Genomic DNA, 27,310 nt, shown 5'->3' with positions numbered 1-27,310 from the left:
CAGGGATCACCTTTGGGAAACCCTAAAAAGCTCCAAGACATCTATTAAAGACTTCAATCATCTTCAAATGATCCATACAATAAGATCCACTGGACATCACACCTCAATTCAAGATCCACAGTCACCAATTTCATTTGGTCGACAATTAAGGTTTTTGACCTAATTCATCTGGATAGTTGACTTTTAATCAGGGCATGGATCCAAAACTCAAGACATGATTCAAGAACCTCTACTACCTCAATATAACCCATTTACATCACTCATTTGAGGAGAAGATCTTGATTTTACACAAAAGTCCAAAATCTCACTTTATCTGGAAAAAGTCCACTGTATGGGATCACATTTGACTTTTAAGATTTTTGATCAAACCATGACTTTCAAAGATCAAAATCATCAATATATGGGTATTAAAGTCATTTGACCAAAGAAATTCAAGAAGAATCATCAAGGAGCAAAAAGTCGGGAATTAGGGTTTTTGAGGGCATTGTGGGAACTCAAAATTTCACCTACACAACTCAAAAAACTTCCAACATGAAAGTTGTAGATCTTGCAAAATAAAACAACATCTTACATAGGAACTTTTTTCAAAAGATCAACCATTTAAGAGTTTTGGAAATTTTGAAGTTTTAGGTCATAAACACTTAGAAAATTTTCTAAGTGTTTTAACCTAGTTTTCTTCCAACTTTGGCCTTATTTTTCACAAATTTGCCAAAGGATTCTGAAGAAACTACAAACTAATGATTTGAAGTAGATGTTTAGGGCTTTCCAAATTGTGTTCAACCTTCTCCAAATTCATTTTGAGCTAGGAGTTATGCTTGTTCAAAGTTGGCCTCATGAAGTGAAATTATAGGTCATGCATCATTTTTGGACTTTGCAATTTTGTGCACATGACCTCAATTATGGATGCTACACGACCCATAACACATCTGAAAACATGCCATGCATTCATTTTTACCATGCCATGATAATTGAGGAAGATTCCTAAAACAAGAACATGTGATTATGTAATGATTACATTTGAGAATTTATGGCAAATTGATGAATCACCCAAGGAATCTTCTCACCAACCAATTAGAGCTCACTTTGTATCTGAAATGTTCCCTAAGATCAAATAGAATCAATGGATAGGGAGCTGGCTCGAAAAAGCAATGATCACACTTGGATATTCTTTGAAATTTCTTCATGGCTAAGAAACCAAATTCACTTCACTAAGCAAGCCTACTCTCTCAATCAGTACTGAATCATTTGCCTATAAATAGGAGAGCATACCTCAGTAGAAAAACACACCAAAGCAACCATATTCCTTGCTTTCTCTTTCTCTTCTCATGCTTATGGTTTTTCAAAGTTCTTTGGCAAGAAGAATCGTTTTCTTCAAACCAGAGCTTATCTTTGGAAAGTAAGCATTCTAACATCTCAAAGGGGTTCATTTGAGGTGATCCAAGCACCTGGATCACTTCTGTAAGTGTAGGAACGCCATTGTTGCTCTCACTTTGGAGCTGTTGCAGTTAGAGGTCCACAGACCAATTCAGAAGGCTCCAAGCAAGGTTAAGCATCCAGGCACGTTCCATAGGAGGTAGTGGAGCTATCCAGATGGTCGCAGCTCATCTTTAACTCAAGAATCATCACTCTCCATGTCCACTTGAAGCTCAAATCGAGGGAGGTCCATAGAGCAATTCAGGAGAATTGAAGTTACAATAAACATCCAGTTAGCATCACTGAGTCACAAGGAAGCTTTTGGGATCATTCATACAAGCCCAGGTGCTCTTTACCATCCTCACGACCTCCATTTTCAGAGGTAAGTTTCTGAACTCCACCTCTTTAATTTAAGCACTCTTTGTGGTAAAGCTCGATTCTATCTTGTTCAGCATCATCAGAGGATTGAAAACCCTCTATCATCATTCATTTATTCATCTTGTGCATCATTTAATTTTAAAATTAGGGTTTATATGTTCTTCGTGTTCATGATGAAATTCGTTAGTTACACTTAGAATAAATGAATTTTGAGCCCATGATCATGTTCCTTGTCCAAAAACGAGTGAGATTGATGTTTACATCATGCCATTTAGTTGAGAAACCAGAGAGTTAGGAATTTGAAAAATCTGAAGCTCGAGGAAGAAGATGAACATGGCGCGCGTAAAATTTGAATCTTCTGACTTGTTTTAAAATATATTATGTTGGATGCGTGTGAATAACAAACTGCGCGCGTAGCCCAGATGGTGGGAGTTTTGGCCAATGACTTGGAGGGCGCGAGTTCAAGCCCTCTAGGTGACAAAACCATTTTTTTATCACCTTTTCCACTTAATTTCTTCACAACTTTAACCAATTAGTTAACCTATCAAATTAGCTCCTTTTTAATTCATTTTTTATGCACTTATTGATCAATATATATATTTTATAAATAATCAAAAAAATCATAAAAATATTATTTATTTTATATGTTTTTATTAGGTTAAAAATGGTGTTGTTTTAAGTATTTTAAAATATATTTCAATATATGTTTTCATTAAAATTTCAAAACCTAATATTTCATAAGTGTTTTAGTGATTAAAAACCCTAATCATTTAGGTCTTAATTAGGTATAGATTTTGTCTGTACTTCAATTAAGTTGACTTTTGTCAAAATTCAAATCATGTTCAAACTTCAAAGTAAACAGACGATCGAGGTTTTCAAACAACAGAACCTCGTATCTTTTCAACTGTTTTCATAAACAGTAAATCATTTTTTAAATGGGCCTCTAATAGAGTGTAAGTCCCAACACCTTCTTCTCTTCTTAGCTTGTTTTCAAAACTGTATTTTCAAAATCTCCTTTCTGTTTTCAAAACATTCTTCTGGTATTTGAAGGGCATTATTCCCGGTGAAACTCTTCAGATACCTATGTGACCTATGTCCATCTTCACTTCTTCTGTTTTCAAAAACCATTAACTGTTTATCATATATATATTCAACTGTTATCCACCAATTACTGTTGAGGCTCTGTACATACTTCTTCAATGGCCTCCACTCCATCCAGGTTAGGCTTTACAAGCTTTCCATTTACATTCTTTATTTAAATTACTGTCAAATATAGAACTGTTTATATATATATTAGAACTATGTTTGAGTGTAAACCCTAGGACAGTTAAACTATATATATATTATAGGAATATGACCTAGGATTGAGAATGTCTTCCCGGTGAAGGCTCTTTCCTAATTAGAGATCTGTAGTTCAAACCCCCAAGATGAATTATTCCCGGTGAAACATCTTGGCAAAAACCTTAGAATCCAAAAATAGGACACATCCACCCAAAGAGGAATTATTCTCGGTGAAACCTCTTACCCATTTGCTTAGAGGCAAAATAAGTTCAAAACTACATAGCTTTCTCTTGTGCTATAACAAGGACCCTCGATGACCCTCGATTAGCCTCCTCTTGGGCTTTGTACAAGGACCCACAGGCTTCTTAAAAGCATTTCCAGCTTCCTCTTGAGCTTGTATACAAGGACCCATCAGGTTTCTTATAAACATAGGAACAGGTCTTTAGTCACCTTTTAACATACCCTGGTGAGTTTCTTCCAATTTAAACCAGACTTTAAACAAGCTAAGTTTGTCTCAATTTTACATTGAGTACACCTTTTGGAATGAGAGACATGGACAGTCTCTGTCACCCTTATCTTCATCAATCTTTCTTAGCAGAGTCTAGGATCCATGTTTGCTTATCCTCAGCAAGTGTCAGCCTTCATCTTGGGCTTTAAACAAGAAGTCTCCACTAGATAATCTTTCTGCCATTCATTCTTTCATTTTAACAAAAACCCCTGGAAAGGGTTAGCCTCCAAATCATTTCTTTCATCTTAATAAAAACCCCTGGAAAGGGTTAGCCTCCACATCATTCCTTCATTTTAACAAAAACCACCGGAAAGGGTTAGCCTCCACATCATTTCCTTCATTTTAACAAAAACCCCTGGAAAGGGTTAGCCTCCAAAATCACTTCTTCAAAAACCAAATATTTCTTTCTCTTAGGAGATAATTTCCCCAAAAGAGTCAAAACCCCTGGAAAGGGTCAGCCTCCAAAAACATGACAAAAAAATCAGTCTTTTAACAGACAATTTCTCCAGCTGAGTCAAAATCCCTGGAAAGGGTTAGCTTCCAAAAATCAGTCTTTTAATAAATAAATCCTTCAATAGAGTCAAAATCCAACAAAACAGTTAGCCTCAACCTTGGGCTTCATACAAGGCACCAAAACAATAAAATTCCCCTGTTAATAGTCAGCCTCAACCTTGGGCATTGTACAAGGCAGATAATAGAGTCTCCCCCAGTGAGTCCTTCATCATTCAGGTAGCCACAACCTTGGGCTTTGTACAAGGCAGATAAAACATATGTCGTGTGTCAAAGATTCCTAACATCTAGGATCTTTTCCCATAGAGTCATCCATACTCAGTTTATTTAAGAGTCCGCCACAACTTTGGGCTTCATACAAGGCAGAAAATAATATTTCCCCAAGTAGAGTTAGCCTCAATTCTGGGCTTTGTACAGAACATAAAAATCCCTTGTAAATTAACCCCCAGTAAAGTTTTCTCCCAGAATCACAATAATAATCAATCAATCAAAAAGCCTCAAGCTTGGGCCTCATGCAAGCCAGTTAAAAAATTAAATCTTTTATACAGTAGATAGACATAGCTTATCTCTATAGAGAGATCTTTCCTCTATCTCACCACATTCAAACAAACAAACATTACATTTCATTTCAATTTCAATCAAGTCTCCCATTTAGGATTTTGAAAGGCATGAGCTGGCAGTAAAACCCAGACATGTGGTAACTTTCCCTAATTTGGACGAGCATCTTTCTTTCATTTAAGAGATACTAGCATACTTGCAAACACACAAGTAAGGTCACTCTCTTAATGAAATGAATTCAATCATTCTGTCACTCTTTTAAAATGTTTGTGGTGGAATAGTAGAAATACCTCTCTATAAAGATGACTTCATGTCTCTTTACTGTAAACAGAGATTTAATTCAAAGCTTCAACCTTGAGCTTCAAGCAAGGCACCCAAAAATTAATAATTAATTAGTTCCCCGAACTACATTAAGCTCTGACTTCCATTAGGGATATGTAGGCATGAGGTTCACAAGGAATCTCAGTGAGCTAATAAAATACCAAAAATAGTCAGTATGTCTGTCTGTCTGTCTTTCTTTTATTCAATTCAATTCCTTCTCTTAACACAAAGGAGAAACTTTCCCAATAATCATTAGCAGCACAAACACATTTAGACACAGAGAAGGTTCCTGTAGAGTACTACAGATATGTAGGGTGTTTAAACACTTCCCTATGTATAACCGACCTCCCGGACTCCAGAATTTCTAGTCTAGGTGAAATCCTGATCCGCTGTCGCGCGCGGATCAAAAACGAGTATTTTGAAAATATAGTGTAACGGTAACGACAACTCGGATATCGTTCTCACAAGGATTCTTGTTTCGTTACTAACTAATATATATAAAATTGGGGGTTTATGGTTTTAGAATCAATTTATAAAATAGAGTAAAATAAGTGATTATCAAAATAAGCTAAACGGCTAATCCTACTGATTCAGGTTCCGACTTATCATCGGTTATAATAACACCAATCCCTAAACGGCTTCGATCCTATTCGATTATGAGATTAATCAGACAAGCCCTTATCAAAATCATACGAGTTATGTTCCTGTTTACCGAATTAAGCAAACGGTTAAGAATATGACGAGTTAACGAATTAAGCAAACGATAACACGCAATTAAATTTAGGAACATGCATACAATCGAATTTAATCAATTCTATCCTATGAACAACAATCGAATTAAGCAAACAATTGTAATCAAATTAAGCAAATGATTTCATAGAAAAGAATTGAACAGAAATCGAATTTAAATTAGTATTAGAATAACCTCAAAGCAATGGAACCCATAAGCAGTAGGATTTGCCTTCGGGAATTAGTTCTTCATTCTAATCATGAAACCAAAAGTAAAATTTGTGGCAAAAAAAGTCTCCCGTATTCTAGCGGCTGCCAACCCTTATAAAACAAAATAAGGTTTTCTTCTCTACTAACTCAAACTGGGTCAAAAAAATAACCCAAGCCCATAAACTAATGATCCAAAACTAAATAAAACTAATGCTGCAGCTTTAAACAAAATTCTGGAAAATATGCGCTCCGAATCTGACTTTGACTCCAACACGAAAGTTGTAGCTCTTTCTCTTAGCTTTCCGGCGATTATTAGAACGCCTCAATCGGATTCTCGAAACTCCAGTTATGACCGTTTTAGTGCAGACTGTTAATGCTGAAAATAAAGTGCGAAAATGAAATTAAACCAAAAATAAACTAAATTAGAAAAACATTATAAATTATAAAAATAAGCAAAGCAAACCAAAGAAATGCCTAAGTACAAACATAAAGGAACGTGCATCAAAATGCACTGATCAAATTCCCCCACACTTGAACTTTTGCACTCCGAGCAAAATAAAATCAAAACAAAGAAAGCACAAACACATCAGCAGTTACTCATCCTAGGCTACAAATCTTCTTCGGGTAAGTTTGCATCGACATGTACTAATCTTACACACTAAGGATATCGTAATAACACTAACCACAGATATGCAGACATAAGCCTCCTAAATATACAAACCAATTCAAATTATATTATTATATCATAGCCTAACTTACTCATCCTTTTTACTCTTTTTCATTCAGGCGCAATCACATTAAGCCCGTTATCTCCACACACTTATAGCAAGATGACCGGTTAGTAACTCTGATCCTTTTCTGCACGGGGTTCTGGTACTTACGTGGTATAACCCTTTGCTCACTCAATTGTAGTTGCGGGGGATCGGACCGTAATCCTCCCTACCAAGTTCAGCACCAGAAACCGCTGAACCAACTAACAAAGAGTTTTGAAATCTTTTTTTTTTTGTGAAGATTACACAACCGTTGGGTTAAGTGACCGGGTGAGGGTCACCAAACTTAGAAGGTGTATTACCTTTTTCTTTTCTCTTTTTTTTTTCTTTTCGGAACATTCACTTATATTCATCGGCTTCCCTGCATAAAGTGTGTGAGAGATGGTGCCGACTGCTGAAATAAACTACTCAAGAGCTGTCAGAGAATGAGAATTTAAGGCTAAAATATAATAAAAAATTCGAATCAATTTCCATATGCAGGAGACTTACGGTGTTAAAACGATACCGATCTTGTGAATGTTTTTCAAGTCTCCGCAAACTCGACTCAAATCAGTCTATAGCCTAAAACTTTCAAGAAGATGCATTTTTTTTGTTTTTTTATTGACTGAAATTAAACAAAATACTAACAAAAACAAAGAAAAAAACAAAGAAAATGCATGTTTCCCTCCCCCACACTTAAACTAAGCATTGCCCTCAATAAAAGGACATAAATATAAAATAAGAGTGAGAGAAAGGAAAGAACACACCCGAGGGATTAAGGTGGAATGTAGCTTTTATGTCTGGTGGTTTTGGTGGAGGCCGTTCTGCACTACGAACACATGAAATAGGAGAAAGTAAATGGCAAGTGAACTTGAATATTAGTAAAAAATCTGGTGGCTTAGGACGAATAGTCTCCACATATGGTAAACCTGCAAAAACAAAAGTATGAAAAATAGAAAATCCACATTTAGCTAGTGAGTTTGATAAAATAGGTGGAAGAGATGCACAAATGGTGAAAGATAATTCCATGTTGTTTGGCTTAATTAGAGTTTCCACCAAAAAAAAATCTGCTATGGACAATGGTTGCTTATGACAAAAATCCACATTCTTTTTGTCAAATTCAAGAGTTGTTGAATTTGCTAGAATTTCTGCACAAGTGGTTGTGGGCATCAAACTATCTTCACCTAAAATGGCTGCACTGATCTCAAGACAAACATTACAAACACCACATTCACAAGCAAAAATTTCAAGAGAGTTATCTACTTCAAGAGAAGTATATAATTCATCCAAATCAGATTTCAAGAAATTTTGTGGCATAATCTCTTTCATGCATTCACTTGAATTTTTGTTTCTTACTATGAGTTCATCATATGAAACAACCACTGTTTTAATGAGCTCAGCTGAAAATTCATCAAGGCTGGTATCACATCGTGTTAACTCTAATGATGCAACAGGTTGTACATCATCATGAAACATCACGTTCTCTTGAATTTGATGGACACTTGAGATTATTTGTTCACCTTGGACTTTTTTAACTGGAAACATAGATTGCATATGTTGTTGAAATTGCAAATTATTTTCAGTCATTCGCTTATTATTTTCAGCCATTTGCTTGATAATTTCTTCTAAATATGATTGTGTGTCAGCTTTCAATGATGCATTTTGTTGAAATTGTTGATATGGCCAAATAGGCTGTTCTTCAATGTATGAGTATTGTCCTTGAAGATCACCTACCATTTGGGCCTCACCATAAAAATTAGTATCTAACAACATAGGACATGCATCATTACCATGAAAATTTGAAGAACAAATATTGCAAATCACAAGTGGAATATGATTTTGATAGCACGATTGATGTTCTCTTGCTTCCATCAAATTAATAAGATAAGCCAACTGATCCAATGAGTCTCCCACTTTTTTTATACGAAAAAACAAATATGATTAAAATAAATTCAAAAAATACAAAAGCACAAAATTTAATCTAATGAAGACAAATAAAAATTTTGAGAATTTTTTTGGAATTTTTTGACACTATGAAAACAGTAAAAAATTAATTAAAAATAGAAAAAAGAGGAATTTGCGATTTTTAGGGTCGAAATCTTTTAGAATTCTATTCTAAATGAGTACTGTTCCTCGATTTTTTTCTGATTTTCTGGAAAAAAAATCGGAGCAAATTGAAACAGTAGGTTTCAAAACTTACCCGATATGCTGGAAAACTTATCACTGTACTGCAACCGGTATTGCAACCCTGAAAATCAACAAACACAAAAAAAAACAAGCAAAAACACTAAACCTATGACTCTAATATCAGTTAATAATGACAAGAATCCCCGGCAACGGCGCCAATTTGATCCGCTGTCGCGCGCGGATCAAAAACGAGTATTTTGAAAATATAGTGTAACGGTAACGACAACTCGGATATCGTTCTCACAAGGATTCTTGTTTCGTTACTAACTAATATATATATAAAATTGGGGGTTTATGGTTTTAGAATCAATTTATAAAATAGAGTAAAATAAGTGATTATCAAAATAAGCTAAACGGCTAATCCTACTGATTCAGGTTCCGACTTATCATCGGTTATAATAACACCAATCCCTAAACGGCTTCGATCCTATTCGATTATGAGATTAATCAGACAAGCGCTTATCAAAATCATACGAGTTATGTTCCTGTTTACCGAATTAAGCAAACGGTTAAGAATATGACGAGTTAACGAATTAAGCAAACGATAACACGCAATTAAATTTAGGAACATGCATACAATCGAATTTAATCAATTCTATCCTATGAACAACAATCGAATTAAGCAAACAATTGTAATCAAATTAAGCAAATGATTTCATAGAAAAGAATTGAACAGAAATCGAATTTAAATTAGTATTAGAATAACCTCAAAGCAGTGGAACCCATAAGCAGTAGGATTTGCCTTCGGGAATTAGTTCTTCATTCTAATCATGAAACCAAAAGTAAAATTTGTGGCAAAAAAAGTCTCCCGTATTCTAGCGGCTGCCAACCCTTATAAAACAAAATAAGGTTTTCTTCTCTACTAACTCAAACTGGGTCAAAAAAATAACCCAAGCCCATAAACTAATGATCCAAAACTAAATAAAACTAATGCTGCAGCTTTAAACAAAATTCTGGAAAATATGCGCTCCGAATCTGACTTTGACTCCAACTCGAAAGTTGTAGCTCTTTCTCTTAGCTTTCCGGCGATTATTAGAACGCCTCAATCGGATTCTCGAAACTCCAGTTATGACCGTTTTAGTGCAGACTGTTAATGCTGAAAATAAAGTGCGAAAATGAAATTAAACCAAAAATAAACTAAATTAGAAAAACATTATAAATTATAAAAATAAGCAAAGCAAACCAAAGAAATGCCTAAGTACAAACATAAAGGAACGTGCATCAAAATGCACTGATCAAATCCCCACACTTAGCAAACTCCTAGGGTTTAGTTGAGATCTTTTTTCCCCTTTCCTACTCGTAGGACAAATAAGAAAGTTTGTGTGATATCGTAGGAAGAACTGAAATAAAATTCATCCCACCACGGACGCATTCTCTTTCCAAATTTCGCGTGAAGGGTCTAGCGTGCTGTCCTCCCAAGTGAAACGGGGAGGTAAAAAAAAACGACAACCACAGGATTGAAAGTAGGCGCAATCATACGAAATTGCCTCGTTCAACCAAGCTTGCATGTGGATACATGATCAGATCAATCAGACATACGTCTTCTGTCTGTCACGGCCACTCTAATCCTAGTTCTTAAGGTATCACTCATGACCTGTGTATTGGGTCTTTTACCTCTTGTGACACCCACCCAACAATGGAAATCCATACAGTCCAGAATATGATGCAAAAAAGTAAAAGCGCAGATTGAATGCAATGCAAACAGGAAAATATGCAAAGCAATAAAACACCCGAAGATAAACACATAAGCGCTAGGATCGACTCGCTAAGTCCGGACCCGCAATAGGTCGACATCGCCAGAAGAGTCGCCAACTGTCAACACAAATGCAAATGCAATGCAAGCATATATACAATAATGAATGACAAAGCGATAACACACGAACACCCAAAGAAAAGAACACAAACAAAAGCTAGGATCGACTCTCTAGAGAACCAGAGATTCTCCCTAGTGAAGTCGCCAGCTGAAGCAACTGGAAAACTCATCGAAACAATAACAATGAAGTCACCATCGAACATATATTTATCCTACGTTAAGGAATGGAAAATATCGAAGAAAACCAAACAAAACAAGCACAGGTCTCAGAGAACGGGTAAGGGAGTCGGTTGCGTAAGGGGAAGGTATTAGCACCCCTAACGCTTGTGGTACTCCACATTATCCACTTTTGCTAGTTTTCGAATCTAAGGGTGTGTGTGTGTGTATCATGCAATGTGCAAAGGGAAACATGCAGTGGAAGGACATACAAGATAATAGGAAACATGCAAATAGTAGGCAAACAAGATAAAGGAAAAAGTCGAACAAAACACACAAAAAAGAAAAGTTCAAACAAAATAAAAAGAAGAAAAGCCGCTCGCTGGGGTGTTCGTACCCTGTGCCTACGTACCTCTAACGTGCAATGGAGAAATCAGAGTGCCGTAGTTTGGCCCAAAAGTTTCTGTTTCTATCTCGATTTGCGTCTCCTAGAGAAACAGAACCGAGCACCCTAAGGGAGCATGCAAGTAAGGAGCATCACAAAGATCCTAGCAAACATGGAATGTGAACAGGCATCACAGATAAGAACATGTGAACAGGCATCGCAAACAGAAAACAGACATGTAACAAGCGTACACGAATGTGAGTGTGTGAACAGGCATCACAAGTGATAACGCGAACAAGCATCACAAACAACATGTAACAGGCATACATGTGCAAGTGTGTGAACAAGCATCGCAAACATATCTTATTAACAGGCATAACAAATACAAAGATAGTGAACAAGAATCACAACCATATGGAATACAATCGAGCTCCGCTCGAGAAACAAACAAACTACCGAAGTAGTGATCAAAGCAAATGCACAATAATGTCACACAAACGAGCTCGGCTCGTAAATCAAACACCTACGAGGCGTAGGTCCAGTAGTAGAAAAGTGGTCCCGCCATAGCCAAGGGGAGCGGATCACCCGAGTCAACCAAGCATTAGACCAAACGCAATAAGGAGATCGGGCCATAGACAAGAGAAGCGAGTCCCTCTCAGCAACCAAGCCGTCACACTGTAGGAAATAGGGTTCCCTTACCGCGGTATCATGTCATCAGGGCAAGAAAAGATCTTGGGGGAACGGTGTGTGCGTACACAAAGCATCAACGTCGAGCGCCGCGAGCTAAAGAAAGTGCGTGGCTTCGCTAATAAACCCTTCTCGCTAGCCTTGTACAAGCCTTTTGACTTGATGATCTTTGGCACGTGTTTAGAGCTCGGAACTTGCAAAACGTGAGCATAAGAACAATCTGGGGACTGAAAGTTGCGGGGGTTGATTGATAACCCTTTCTGCTTGCAATCTCGAGCACTTACAATGGCCTTTGTTAGAACTTCATGCAAGCACAAACGTAAACACACCGACAAAAACAGAGCCTTTTCGAGGGCTTGGCCAGATAAATGCCTACCCTACTTCTCATGTTAAGAATAATGTTGCATGCCTACCCTACTTCTCATGGCATCATATGGTGCGTGAAAGAGTAAAAGGGACAAGGAGACTATACCGAATAGATAACAAATCCGCAATGAGCTAGCAAGCGTAAGCAGAGAAGTCCGAAATACTTCACGTAAGCCATCATCAAGCAAAGCAAGTCAGAAAGCGTCGTCGTGAAAATAAATCACGAGCGACATGTGGTACGCGTCGAACATATCCACATGAGCAACCTGCAAGAGAACACAAGCCAGACAATACAAGAATATACATCTCACTGAATGAGAGATCAGATGAATCGCATCGGGAATAAGTTCATGTCCCACAAATAAAGTGGAACACGACGCAAATCAGTCGCACCAGAAGCGAATTCGTGTCCCACAAATAAAGTGGAACACGAAGCAAGTCGAATCGCAATCGAAGGCTCTCTTGAAGTACCTCGCACATCTCAACAACCAAGTCAATAATAACAAGGAAGCGCGCATCCGCCATAGAAAATAATAGCTATTAAATTCTAATTAAATTCTAAGACAAAAATCTTACAAGATTAAATTGTTTTTCATGATATTTTTATCTAAAAATTAGAATAAACAATGTACAAAATATCAAATTCTAACAAGGAAAATAGTATATGTTTTTTATTATTTACTAATATCTAACAAAAATAAGAGATTACATGTTTTTTATTGCATTTTTAGCAAATTAAGAAACTAACAAAATCAATATGATCTTATGTAACTTTTTGTCAATAGGAAAAATCTAACAAAAAAAACTAATTCTAATTAGAAAAAAGTATGATCAGGGGGTTTAACAGGAAAGGGGTGGTGCAGCAAGTAATAGGGGCGCATGGCCCAGGATTTAGGCCCAGGCAGGTGTTTTTTGTTTCATTTTTTATTAGCTACCAGAAAAATGGTGTGAGAGACGGGGCTATGGGGGTACAGTACTAGAATTTCGCAGGGAGGCCCATGGTGCATTTTCGTTGCAATCAGAAAAAAAGGTGCTATGGATCTAGCGATTTCGTGATATGGCCCAATGACTTGTTGGTGGTTCAGATTTGAAAATTATACCACGTACCCCTACATTTATCCCAATACCCCTACAATTTAAAAAAAATTCTAATTTTGTCCTTTTCAAATTTTAACTTTTAATTTTTATTTTTAATTTTTTTATTTTTACTGTTTATACGGACACTTGAGTTACTGGAACCTGTTACGTTGCTTCAACCGGATATCCAAATATGCAGAATTCCAGTTAGTGAATATCCGAAACCGGACAACCCAGGTTTGGGTGTTCCGGTTCCCATTATTATCAACCGGATAACACAGTTCTTGGTGTTCCGATTTGCAAAAGTCTCAACCGGATATCCCACTAATGGGTGTTCCGGTTTATTGTTGTCTCAACCGGATATCCCCTTAGTGGGTGTTCCGGTTCTGTTTTTTTTCAATTTTTTTTAATTATTTTAATTATATATTAAACTAAATTAATTTTATATATTTAGGTGTGGATCCTCCTTTGATGAAATGCGATGTAAATCAAACATGTGTGGATACAACTGATGTTTTTGTAACTGGTCAAAACTTTGCTACAAGAGAAGAGGCGATAAGTTGGATTAAGGAGGTTGGGATCAGGAATAAAGTGATAGTTATAATAACTCGTTCAAATACCAAAACAGGCAAGAGAGGAAGAAGTGATAAATTAGTATTTGGTTGTGATAAAGGTGGAAAATACAAAAAAACAGATAGCGAAACCCAAAGTGCTAGTAAGAGATGTGGTTGTCCTTTCAAAATTAGGTTAACACCTTCGAAAGATGGATCTAGATGGAAGATCGATGTAAAATGCGGAGTACACAACCACGGCTTACCTGATAGATTTGAAGGTCATTCTTTCGTAAGTCGACTAAATACAGGTGATAAGCAACATATTGTTGATTTAACAAAACGCCATGTTCCACCTAGACACATATTAATTGTCATTGCAAGAGCGTGACCCGGAGAATGTCACCCGGATCACGCAAATATACAAACATAAGAGTAAGATACAAAAAGACATAAGGGGTCCCAGAACAGAAATGCAACAATTGCTCAAGTTGGCTGAAGAATCAGGTTATGTTTACTGGAGTAGGAAAAAGGATGAGTCAGAAGTTGTGAGAGATATTTTTTGGGCTCATCCTGAATTAGTGAAGCTGTTGAATATGTTTCCTATTGTATTGATTATGGATTGCACATACAAGACAAGCAAGTACAGGCAACCGTTGTTTGAAATAGTTGGTATGACATCAACTAAATTAACATTTGCTGTTGCATTTGCCTATATGGATTCTGAGCAGACAGAGACTTTTTGTTGGGTATTGGATAAGTTGAAACAATTGTTTATCAAGCAGGATGATTGTCCTCGAGTAATCTTGACTGACAGAGATCTTGCTTTAATAAAAGCCAATGAAACAGTATTTCCAAAGACAACTAATTTGCTTTGCCGATTTCACATCAACAAAAACGTGAAATCAAAGTGTAAGGAACATGTTATGGATGATATGCGAGAAACAATGGAGAAAATGTGGTTTGAACTTACAAGGGATAGTGATGAGATGGAGTACCATCAAAGATTGAAACAACTTGAGGATGCATGTGTAGACTCCAAAGGTTTTATTGATTATGTGAATGACACATGGTTGACACCGCACAGACATCGATTTGTCGAAGCATGGATCAATCAAGTGTTACATTTGGGAAACACCATAACAAATAGGTATGTTTATGTGATTTTATCGACATTGTTTCTTTATCTTAATATTACAGATAATTAGTTGTTTTGTTTTATTTAAAGGGTGGAGTCTGCGCATTGGAAACGTAAGCAAATGTTAGAGAATAGCTTAGGTGATTTATGCAAATTAAAGAAAGGCTAAAAGAACAAAAAAAACCTTTAAAAGAAATTTTGAGTTCGGGGGGTAATTTTTACAAAGGGAAGGTGTAAAGCACCCTTTGCATCCATGGTTTTCCATGGGCTCTTAATTGCTTAGCTCACTTTTTGTTTGAAAACGTTTGCAGTGAATAAAGAAAAAAGATTTGAAATAAGGACTTTAGCTTGTAAATAAGCATAGCCTTTTTGAAGGTTTTTGATAAAGGGTAAGAAAAAGATTTAAACCAGAGCAAGCAATTAGGAGGTAATTACCCCTATTAAAAAGGTTTTTTTAGCCTTTCAGGGCTATCAATACCATAAGAGGGTAGGAAGTCCTTTTTTTGGAGGTTGAAGGGTCATCGAAGTTATCGTTCGCCATAAGACTGTCCCTGCCATAAAGAGGGCAAGTAGTCTAAGGGAAGGATATAATAGTCATTAATTTTTTAGGCATCATGCGAGGATACCTTAGCAATGGGACAATCATCATTTACCGAGGCGACTTCGAGGGACAAAATTGATGATGATAATGAACTGAGGGCAACATTTGTTTTGCTTAGGTATCCTCGGAATCGTGGGACTTGACTATTTTAGAATCGCAATTAAAAAGGCAACAGGCAGCATAAGAAGGGTTACCCTAAAGGTGTGTGTGTGTGACACAATCATGTGGTTCAATTCGAATATTTTATCTTGTAATTAGTGAGCTATGTTAATTAACAGGCTTGCACACTCCCTAGATTACTAACCACAACAATTAATATTATACAGAAACTAAAGGCAGAAAATATAAATTCCTACGCTATTACAATAAACACCTGTGGGCAGAAAAATAAAGGCGGAAGGAAAAACCTAAACTATTACAATAAACACCTGCAGGGGAAAAATAATAGAAACCCTAAGCTATTACAAGGCTTTGGGGCAGATACAGAAATTAGGCAAATGAATAAAATAAACATAATAAAAAGCAAACCCCAAATGGGGAACAAGTTAACCATAGTTAATAGAATAAATAAGGCAAGGCAAAAAGGCAAATGAAAATAAAATGGCAAAAAATAAAGGGAAATTAAAAGGTTTTTGAAAACAACAAGACGAACCCTGATTTTAAAATATTTATAATAAAAAGGGTTAGTAAAAATAGTGATTAATAGTCATGATGAAAAATAGTTAGCCAAAAATAAAATCAGGGTTTAAAAACCTAAAAATAATTAATTAACCTAAAATTAAATTAATTAGCCTAAAAATAAATTAATTAGCCTAAAATAATTAATTAGCCTAAAATAATTAATTAGCCTAAAATAGTTATTAGCCTAAAAATAAATTAATTAGCCTAAAAATAATTATTAGCCTAAAAATAAAGAATGTGATAAAATCCTAACCCTAATTCATGAAAATGGACAACATCTACCTATTATATATTTTAGGGTTAATGGTTAAAAAAGAGATTTTACCAAGGTTTTCAAGGGCAATGAAGCAAACAAATAAGTGTAAGGAAGAATTGACACCTGATCCCTTAAGTCAAAGGAGGTACCTGCAAAAATAAAATAATAATAAGAATAAGAATATTAGTAATAGTAATAATAATAACACAAGAAAAGAATTGGGGTTTAGAAAATTAAATTATGGACAAAATTACGAATAACCTTGATTTGGCCAAATACCAAAAGGTTTCTGGCCAAATATGAATAACCTTGATTTGGCCAAATACCAAAAGGTTTTTGGCCAAATATGAATAACCTTTATTTGGCCAAATACCAAAAGGTTTTTGGCCAAAAAAGAAATTGGGGTACCATCCACTTGGTCAATCCATAGAAAACCTGTTCATACACCAACACAATGTTACGGTTAAGAAAACAAATGAAAAAAAAATAGAAAAGTGATTAAAATAAAATCAAAAAAATATAAAAACTGATTATAAATCAAATAAAATAAGAACACGAAACTACAATTTTTTTTAGATTTTTTTGAAAATATGAAAATAGAAATTAAATCAAATAAAATAGAAAAAAGAGGAATTTGCGATTTGAGGGTCCAAATCCTTTAGAATTCTTTTTTGAAGGAGTATTGTTCTACGATTTTTTTCTGAACTTTGGGAAAAAATTCGGAGCAAATCGATACAGTAGTTTCAGAATTCGACTGATAGGCTGGAAAATTTATTACTGTGCTGCAACCGAAATTGCAACCATGAAGAAGGAGAAGTAGGAGAAAATATATTTTGTGTTTGTGAGAAGAGAGAGTCAGAGTAAGGGTTAGAATTGTAAGTCCTCTCAAAGTGTAGAACCTAGTGCTATTTATACATAAAAATTAGGTTAGTAAAAATATGAAAAGAATCAATTAATTAATTAATAAATCACAACTCTAAATCAAATATAATTTGATTTTGATTTCTGAAATATATAACTAGTTATGTTGATTCTTTCCTAAACTATACAATTATGCAATATTAAAAAATATGAACAAAATCTTTGCAAATCTTTTTTTGTAATGATTTTTGGACTAAAGTTACAAAAAAAAAAGATTTTAATAAAAAAAATATTTTAAAAATGCCTAATAAACAAATACGAAAAATAAGAATCAGAATCAAAAGATTCAGAAGCGGTGGTATTGCATACCACAGGATTGCCTACAATAATGGGGTTGGAATGTGGAGGAGGTTGAGAAGTGGAGATAGTGGCGTGTGGAGGAAAGAGGGTGTTAAGGGGTAAGACTTCAAGGATCGATTCAGAAACTGGGTGGTCAGAAACAAGAATAGGCGCAGTGCCTTTAGTCTTGGGTGAATGAGGAGGGGTGGGAACTTTGGTGGTTGGAGGGGATTTAGCAGGGGCTTTTTCTGGTTGAATTTCTGGTTGAGAAACTGGGGGAACATCTGTTGATATAATTTTTGAAGGTAAAACAGGTACAGAACCAGGGTCAGAAATTACAATACCTGAAGATCGCTTCTTGTGAGGCCTTTCAGGTTTTTCTCCAACTATCTTCCTCTTCTTCTGAAGCACCATCTTCTGCTTTCCTTTTAAAACTTCCTTCTTCCTTTCTTCTTCCTTCTTATCATCCTTCTTCTGCTTTTTATTTTCTACTTCTCCTTCTTTCTTCTCTTCTTCCTTCTGTTCATCAGATTTCTTTTCATTTCTCTTCTGTTCACTAATTGATGGAAGGTCTAACTTTCTCTTAGTTCTTCTTTCTTGTGCTGGCACAACTTCTGGAACTCCATCCTTAGTAGTCAGAAGTTTCTGCTTGCTTATCCAGATAGGATCACAGTTAGAACCAGCTTCCCTGTGCATAGCAATGTAATGAACAATAGCTTCTGGTCGTTCATTTCTGAAGAACACATCAAAATCAGCCAAAACAGGACCTCTTCTGGTTCTAACTTATGGGTTTGCTTGAGGAGTGGAATCAATAGTTTGAATTATACCCATCTTCTTCAGAGTATTAGCATTCAGAGTACTCCCAATAATGGTGTAAGGATTATTGATTGTAACAACAGACTCCAGATGTTCAACAATCTTTGAATGAACCAGAAGGTTTGTGATGATTCTCCCAAAAGGAATCTCATTCCTCTTTTTGCTTCGACACTTCAGTCTGTTTTCATCTCTAGAGTCATTTACAGCATGCCACAAGTGATTGAATATGATGAAAGGAACATCCACCTTTTTCTGCATACCAATGCAATACATAATGTATTGTTGGTCCTTGTTGACGAAGTTTGATGAACTTGTTGATTTCCTGTGTGATAACACGAAAATGTATCATTTATTTGACTCGATTTACATCAAATATTTCCTTATTTTATTTTAATTTATTTATTTTATATTGGTATTATGCTGTTATTTGTTTATTTTGCAGATAAGTGTTTAATTGAAGAGTTTGGAAGAAATGAACAGAAAGGAGGTGCAAAAATAGCAAAAAGGACAAAGATAAGAAAAAGTCGCGAGAACATTTACTAAGGCCCAACCCACCATGGGGAAGCTGAGACGCCCGTCTCCAAAGGCTTACAAGCTGAGACGCCCGTCTCTGATGTCCAAGGCCATGTCATCCAAGTGGAGACGCACGTCTCCCACTTCTTCCAAGTGAGACGGCCGTCTCATGTGCCGTTTGAATAGGGAAGTCCCACGCGCCGTCTCCTATTATCCGTCTCATGTGCCGTTTGAATAGGGAAGTCCCACGCGCCGTCTCCTATTATTTCTCCACTTCCTACTATTTCTCCACTTCCCACTATTTATCCACTTCCCACTACTCCTCCAACTTCCCATTTTCTCCACTACTTCTCACATGATGTTGAAAGTAACTACCACTGCCATTCACTATAAAAAGAGTTTGAGCATTCATTTGAAGGCATCCAAGTTTTAGTCGGGAAAGCGTTGTTCATAGTTTTAGGCATAAATTATCACTTTGTAAAAGTGGTAGTTTCTTACATTGAGAAACTACCACACCATTAGTTTTAGGCCTACAATTTATGTACTCTTGGATCACAATCTTGCCGACATTATTTCAAAGCTTTATTTAAGTTTCAAGATTTATTTTGTTCGTAATTTTATTCAAGTTTGTTTCGTCTACTTCACTTCCAGATTTATTTGTTTGCAATTGTTTTAGTTTCTTGTTCTTATAATATTGTTTTATCATTACAAATCTAAATACGCACATGTTCATGGTTAGTAATTATAATTTCATGTTTAATAATTATAATTCCACGTTTAATAATTATAATTTCATGTTTGTTTCTTTAAGTACATCTGGCTAATTTATTTAGATATCGGTATGTAAATTAATCTAACCAAAGGGATCCGAAATAAATTGGCCTAAATAATGTTTTATTAAAAATCACTCGTTTCTGGTTTTGTGTCTAATTTAATTTGTTAAAGTTCTAAAATCAACAGAGCGAGAGTTTGAGATTTTAGAACTGATAAAGGTCAAGATCAACAGAGCGAGAGTTTGAGATCTTTAACCAGATAGTAGTCATAGTACATTAGTTTTAAGGATGGCAAAAGCGTATTAAGACTAATTAGAATTTATTTATTTTCAAAAAGTGTTTTTAAACCCGACGGGGAACAGCGAGAGCGTACGTTAGGGAATACTAGCATGATCCGAGTCAGCAGAGCGAGAGTTTGAGACTAGGAGATTTAAGTAGGTAACGTCTTCATGAAGCGAGCATTTTATTAAATATGATGTTTTCAAAAAGCATTTCTAAATCTGGTGGGATGGCGAGAGCGTACATTATGAGTTAGGATCGTAGTCTGAATCAATAGAGCCGGAGTTTGAGAGGAGGACTTTTAAATAACATAGTTAGTAAAGATTTTTGATTTAATTAGAATCTGGCAAATGGAACTTCGGATCACCTAAGTTAGACGAACTACATACTGATATCCGTTTATTATTATATTCTTAGAATTAAGATTTTAATTTTCCCTTTTAGAAACAACCCAAATATTCTTAGCCCTAGCTTTACATAGTAGCTTTAGATAACGGTAGATCGATTTACAGTCCTTGTGGATTCAATATTGTCGCGGGCGAAAAATCGTTTTGTTCCTCTTTTTTGTGGGATGAGACACCTGATGCCTTCTTTGGGCTCGAGTGCTCATAAAAAATGATTTTTCTTTTGTTCCGACCAAACTTTTTATTATTTCCAAAGGAGGAAAAGGAAAAAAGCTGCAATAACCTAAAAGTGGGGGGAGAGATCTTTGGGTAAGAGGGTTGGTTATACGAAGGGAAGGTATTAGCACCCAACGTATCTATAGTACTCTATAGGTTTCTTTGCTTTGTTTTTCATTCCATGTTATTGAGAGGTTCTTGTGAAATAGGTGGGACCTAAGGTGTTTGTTTGATTATGCTCGCAAAGATCATCGCGATCCTCTGCATACATATCCCTTAGAGGGAATCAGAGCATCTGTAGCTCGGGGTCTACGGGTGCTAAAGTTTGAATGGTTTTTTGTGTTTTGTTTTGCTCGCCAAGGATCGACCTTGTGCCTACGTATTCTCAAAGGGATGTTGAGAAAGTCAGAGCAATCGTAGTTCCCACTTATGCTAGTGGAAGCAAAGGAAAAGAGACAAATGTCATCTAAATGCTAGATGTATCTAATCTATATCATCACATACATCTGTTTGATTTTGTTTGAAAATCTTTTCATTATAAGCCCGGGGCCATGCCACTTAGGGTGCTTAGAATGATAAAGATGTTTTTGTTTAACCAGCCTTGTGGCAAAAGTTTCAATGAAGTCAGCCTTGTGACAAAAACTTTGATTAATCAGCCAGCCTTGTGGCAAAAGTTTCAATGAAGTCAGCCTTGTGACAAAAACTTTGATTAATCAGCCAGTACGGTGGCAAAACGGTTTGATTGATTAGCCAGCCTTGTGGCAAAAAAGTTTGATTGATTAGCCAGCCTTGTGGCAAAAAAGTTTGATTGATTGATTGTTTGTGATGATATAGAAGAGATACTCCTATCATAGAGATGATAAATGTCTAATCTCCTAGGGTATTTGATTTGGATATTGGGGGATGCTTATAAGAAGCCCGTGGGTCCTTGTACGAAGCCCAAGAGGAGGCTATACGAGGGTCCTTGCATTGTAAGCCCAAGAGGAGGCTATGGGAGGGACAATCCAGGGTCCTTGCATTGTAAGCCCAAGAGGAGGCTATGGGAGGGTCACTCGTTTGTACAAAGTCCAAGGGGAGGCATGGTATAGTTGGTTTGAGCTCTTAGAGCGATTTCACCGGGAAACCATACTCTATGTCCTAACCTAAACTAGGGAGATTCTTTGCACGAAGCCCAATAGGAGGCTATGGGGAACCTAGTGTTGTACTAAGTTGAACAAGTATATAACACAATCACAAGTATGAACAAGTACGAACAAATATGAACAAGTACATGAACAAATATGAACAGTTATACATATATGACAAAGTGTGTGTATATAATGGAGTTTATGAAGGAAATATACCTGTAAGCATGATCCATTTGTATACACAGGGCTCGGGACTCACACTCGGGGAGAAGTCCACTTGAGTTTATTCACAGCTATGTAAACAGGTATTCACAAAAGGGGCTTGGGACTTATACCTACATGGAGGCCCATGGTATTTTTGGGAAGATTTAAAGAAACCTTCATTTTTGGTTTGTTATTCAAAGTTAAAAAACAAACTGATCGAGGTATGTACAAAAAAGTGTATGTACAAAAAAACGTACAATGAAATACCTAATTTCATGTACTGGAATGGGTATGTACAAAAGGGGCTCGGGACTTATACCTACATGGAGGCCCATGGTATATTTTATAAAACATGGTTGATTGTTTATTTACAAACGCATCGTTTGGAAAACCGTTTGAAAGTTGTTTTGAAAGAAGTTTTCTTTTTTGTACAAAGAAAAAGAAAAGGGTATGAAAGGGGCTTGGGACTTATACCTACATGGAGGCCCATGTTATTTTTGAAAAGTTTTGTTTCTTTGGAGTTTTGTTGTTTTGAAACTTGTTTGAAAATGATTTGAAAATTGTTTTGAAAAGATTTTATTTTGAAGAATGTTTTATTGTTTTGAAAACTGTACAAAAAGAAAAGAAATGGGACTTACACTCTCTAATATTCGAGAGGCCCCACTTCGTTTTGAAAATCAATTGATCAATTAAAAAGATTTAATCAAAAAGAAGTGGTTTATCATTTTGAAAAAGAATCGCGATCGCTCGTCTTAAAACGATTTGAATTTGACAAAAGTCAACTTAATTAAGTTAAAACAAGTTTTAATGCTTAATTAAGACCTAAATGATTAGGGTTTGATCACAAAAAATATTTACAAGTGATTAGGTTAAAAATTAAATGAAAAACAATATTTAAAGTATTAAAAAACACTTAAAAATGTATCATTTTAAACCTAATTAAAACATATTAAATAAATCTTTTTTTTTGTGATTTTTTTTGATATTCATGAAATATATGTGTTAAATAAAGAGTGTACAAAAAATGAATGAAAAATGAATTAATTTGATGTGTTAATTAATTAATTGAAGTTGTAAAAGAAAATGAAAGAAAATAGTGTTAAAAAAGAGGGTTTGGTCTCACAAGGGTTTGAACCCACGACCTGGAGGTTACCAACCAAAACACTTGCCAACTGAGCTGCGCGCGCAGCTTGTAAGTAACACGCTTCCATTTAATTATATCTTAAAACGAACCATTTGAATTTCTGAACAAAAAATGGCGCCAAGAACACATCCCTAACTTGATTTTGAATTTTCTGAAAACTGAGTTGTTTTGATCAATCAAAGGGTCTATCTCACTCGGTTTTTCACGAGGAACATGATGGTGCCCTCATAATTCATTTATTTTCACTCTAAGGGGGTCAATTTTGTGATGAACACGAAGAACCCTAAACCTGAAATTCAATGTGAAATCGTGTATGATCATGATATGATGCAATTGATTGAGGGTTATTATTCAGTGATGGTGCAGAAACAAGATGGTAACTCAGTTTTTCATTTATGATGCATGTATGATAGAGTTTGAAGTTCATGAGCACTTACCTCAAAAACGACCAAGATGGAGATTGAATTTTGCAAAGGAGGTGTTCCAGTTGTTGTTTCTTGATCTGGACAGCATCAATGGACCTTATGGAACATGTTTGAATGCTTGGAACAGTTTGAATTCACTTGAGCAAGGCCATGGAACCCGATCTGCAGAAGCTTCAAGTATGGATCGAGCTTGATGATTATGAGGTTACAGGTTGATAGTGAGTGTTTGGATAGTTCATATGAAGTATATGGATGGTATTTGAAGTGTTAGTTTGGACAGAAATAGCCTGGAATTGATTTTGGCATGATAAGGCTTATTATGTGCATATATGGAAGTGAGGTGGTGATTTTGAGATTTGAGGTGTTTTTGGGTGTGTGAATGGATCAAACACATCCCATATGATGTTTGTGGCTTGTGAGAAGCATCACTTTGCTCAGAACTTGCAAGGTTTAGAGGTTGAGTTTTCTACCTCTTTGAAAACTATGAAACTTGTAATTCAAGAAAGAAAGAGAAAACCTATGCTTTGTGAGGTTTTGGTGTGAATTGAAGAGTGGAAATGACCTCTATTTATAGGCCAAGAGTTCTGAACTCAGAACTTTGCAACTTGCTTCAAGAAGTGATGATTTGGCATTTGGAGATAGAAAGGAATCTTACCATTTAATGCAAAATGGTTAAAGTGACTTAACCATGGTTATTTCTCTAAGCTTCTTATCTCTTTCCATTCTGATCTCAAATCAGAAAAATATCATTCAATCATTGCTTTGGTGTGTCATCACTTGAATTATAGGCCATATAGTATTTGAACTTAGTGAAAATGGCTTATAATTTTATGCATAATGGCTTCTAATTGCAAAAATTCAAAACCATGGCTACACTCCATATTTTTTCATGCTCTTGGACATTTTGGAAAGCTCATGTTATGTACTTCAAAACCCTAGTTGGAAGTTTCTTCAAGACCTTTAAGGAAATGGGTGAAAAAGATCCATGAACTTTGAGAAAAATGAAGTTTCAAGTGAAATTTTCCAAAGATGCCAACTTTGAAGCTCCATATCTCTTAAATGGTTGATCTTATGGAAAAAATTTATATGTGTCAAAGTTGTTTATTGGATCAAAATCTACAACTTTCATGTTGGAAGTTTTTTTCAGTTTGTAGGTGAAATTTTGAGAAATTCCCTTCCAAAGTTTGGAAAAAACCATTGAAAAACACTTAGAAAATTTTCTAAGTATGAAAGTCAAACTTTTGACTTTTTGATTCTTGATTGATTTTCTTGATTTTTCTTGATCAAATGACTTCATATATCATATATTGATGATTCAAAACTTCAAAAGTCATGGTTGACCAAAATTCCCCAAAAGTCAATGGTGATCTTGTACAGTTGACTTTTTCAGACGAATCGCGTTTCTGGAGATTTCAAATGAAACAGGCTATCCTCACCATATGAATGGTATGAATGGATCATATTGAAGCATTAGAGGATATTGAGCCATGGTTTGAGTTGTGGCACCATGTCCTGATCAAAAAGTCAGTGGTTTAGTGAATTAGGTCAAAAACCCTAATTGTCGACCTGATGAAATTGATGACTGTAGGTCTTGAATTGAGATGTAATTTCCATTGGATGTTGTCATAGGGATTATTTGAAGATGATTTAAGCTTTTGATTGACTTCCTGGGGATTTTTAGGGTTTCCCAAATGTGATCCCTGATTTCAGTCCCTGATAGTTCAAAACCCTGATCTGAGGATTTGTCTGATCAATCTTTGTGTAGGAGATGTTCTGAGTCAATGGATTAGGTCAAAATAATGCACTTGAGGTCTTGATATCATGTCCCAAGCCATTAGGTCAAATTCTGAGCAAAAGTCAGGAGTGTGCTGTCTTCAGCCAAAACCCTAATTCAGTCGATTCAAAGCTGTTGAGCTTGTTGAAATGAATCTCTGAGGACCAAATGTTGATTGTTGATGAAGATGATTCATTTGAGATGAAGGGAGAACAAAACCCTAATTGATTTGTTACTTGTACTGATGAGTGATTTCCAGATTAAACCCTGCTGAGTCACAAGTAGCAAACACAAACTATGCAATTTGTTAGAGATGCAAATGATGCATATGCAAATGATATGAGGTGGTATCTTAGGTCAAAAATTGGGGTATGACAGATGCCCCTATTTAAGTTTCTTCAACCTGAGACATGAAGATTGAAAATCTTCGTTTTGATAGGGTGGAAGAGACTTAAATATCGGAAGACACGAATTTTGGACCTAAGATACCAAAATTGCGAATGATACGAGGATATCTTTACCGAGGGAATATCAAAAATGACTCCGCTGGGGAAAAGAGGTTGGGAAGGATGTCTCAATCCGTTTTAGGAAGAGAATCCGTTTTTTCTTTTTTTTCGGGAAAGCAAGTGTATGCTTCACCGGGGAATGATAGCTTTGTAAGAAAAGCTTACCTATCGACATTATCGACTATCAGCTTAGGGATAGACTTGTTTAATAATGCGAAGGTGAAAGGTATGAAACTGTATTACCGACTATCAGCATTGTGATAGACTTGACAAGGTAAAAGAGTTTCAAAGGTTCGGTTAATATTACCGACTATCAGCATGGTGATAGACATGTTTAATAATATAACCAGAACAAAAAGTTACCGACTACCAGCCTCGTGATAGTGGTTTTGAAGACATGATCAATTATCAGCCGAGTGATAAAATGATTCTGGAGACTTTGCTAGGGAAATTACTGGTTATTCAGCCTTGTGAACAGTAATAAGGCCCTGGTTGTCAAATGGTCTTCATGATTGATTTCCTTGAGAGGAAAAAGCTTTTGAAAGAGACACAAGCTGCTCGGATGATGAGACTATTGCTTATTGTCTTTTTTTCACGACTCTATTTGAGGAATCGGAATTTGAATCTCTGGTAAAGACAAGGTTCTATCCATGAATGAATTGGAAAGAAACAGTCAAACAAGACTTTGTACCCATGAGGAATGAACTCAACTGGGGATTTTCTCCTTTGTTTTGAGAGGAGAAACTAAAGCAACCTTCTTCCACGAGGAATGATCTCAGTGGGGAACTGGAGAAAGAAGATGTTCTTTCTGCTTATGGGTGACAACCTACTGGAGAGATGACACGCCCATATCTGTTTTGTTTTTTTTTTTTTTCTTTTTCTTTTTTTTCTCTTTTCTCTTTCTTTTTTTTTTGGGATAGATATATCCTAAACAAGTGATTTTGAAAAATGCAAGAATGCATAAATGATGCAAATATGTATGAATGATGAATGTCATGAATGTAGCATGCATACTGACAATACTGACAGACAATGAAGTATATACTGGAGAAGGACCGACGTCGCAATACAACCAGATACTTGGCAAATGTTCTTCAACACGGTGTAGATAACACAGGTGATGAATGGTGTTGCGTGCTTTAATCTTCTCTGGGGATGATAAGCATCTTTTCTTATTGAGATGGAAGAACCTCTTCACTGGAGATGGAAAATCTTCGTCACTGGGGATAAAAGACCTTCTTCACTGGGGATAAAAGACCTTCTTCACTGGGGATAGAAGAGCTTTTCCTATCATAATCTTTGATTCATCATGTGGAGATAGCTGTTGATGTTCCTTCTGTTGTTCACAACTCAAAGGAAAGTTTCGCTTTTATT

Source organism: Vicia villosa, linkage group LG7 (genome assembly GCF_029867415.1).
Source record: "Vicia villosa cultivar HV-30 ecotype Madison, WI linkage group LG7, Vvil1.0, whole genome shotgun sequence".
Taxonomy (NCBI): domain Eukaryota; kingdom Viridiplantae; phylum Streptophyta; class Magnoliopsida; order Fabales; family Fabaceae; genus Vicia; species Vicia villosa.
The sequence above is the reverse complement of the archived record's forward strand: the minus strand, read 5'-3'. Positions refer to the sequence as shown.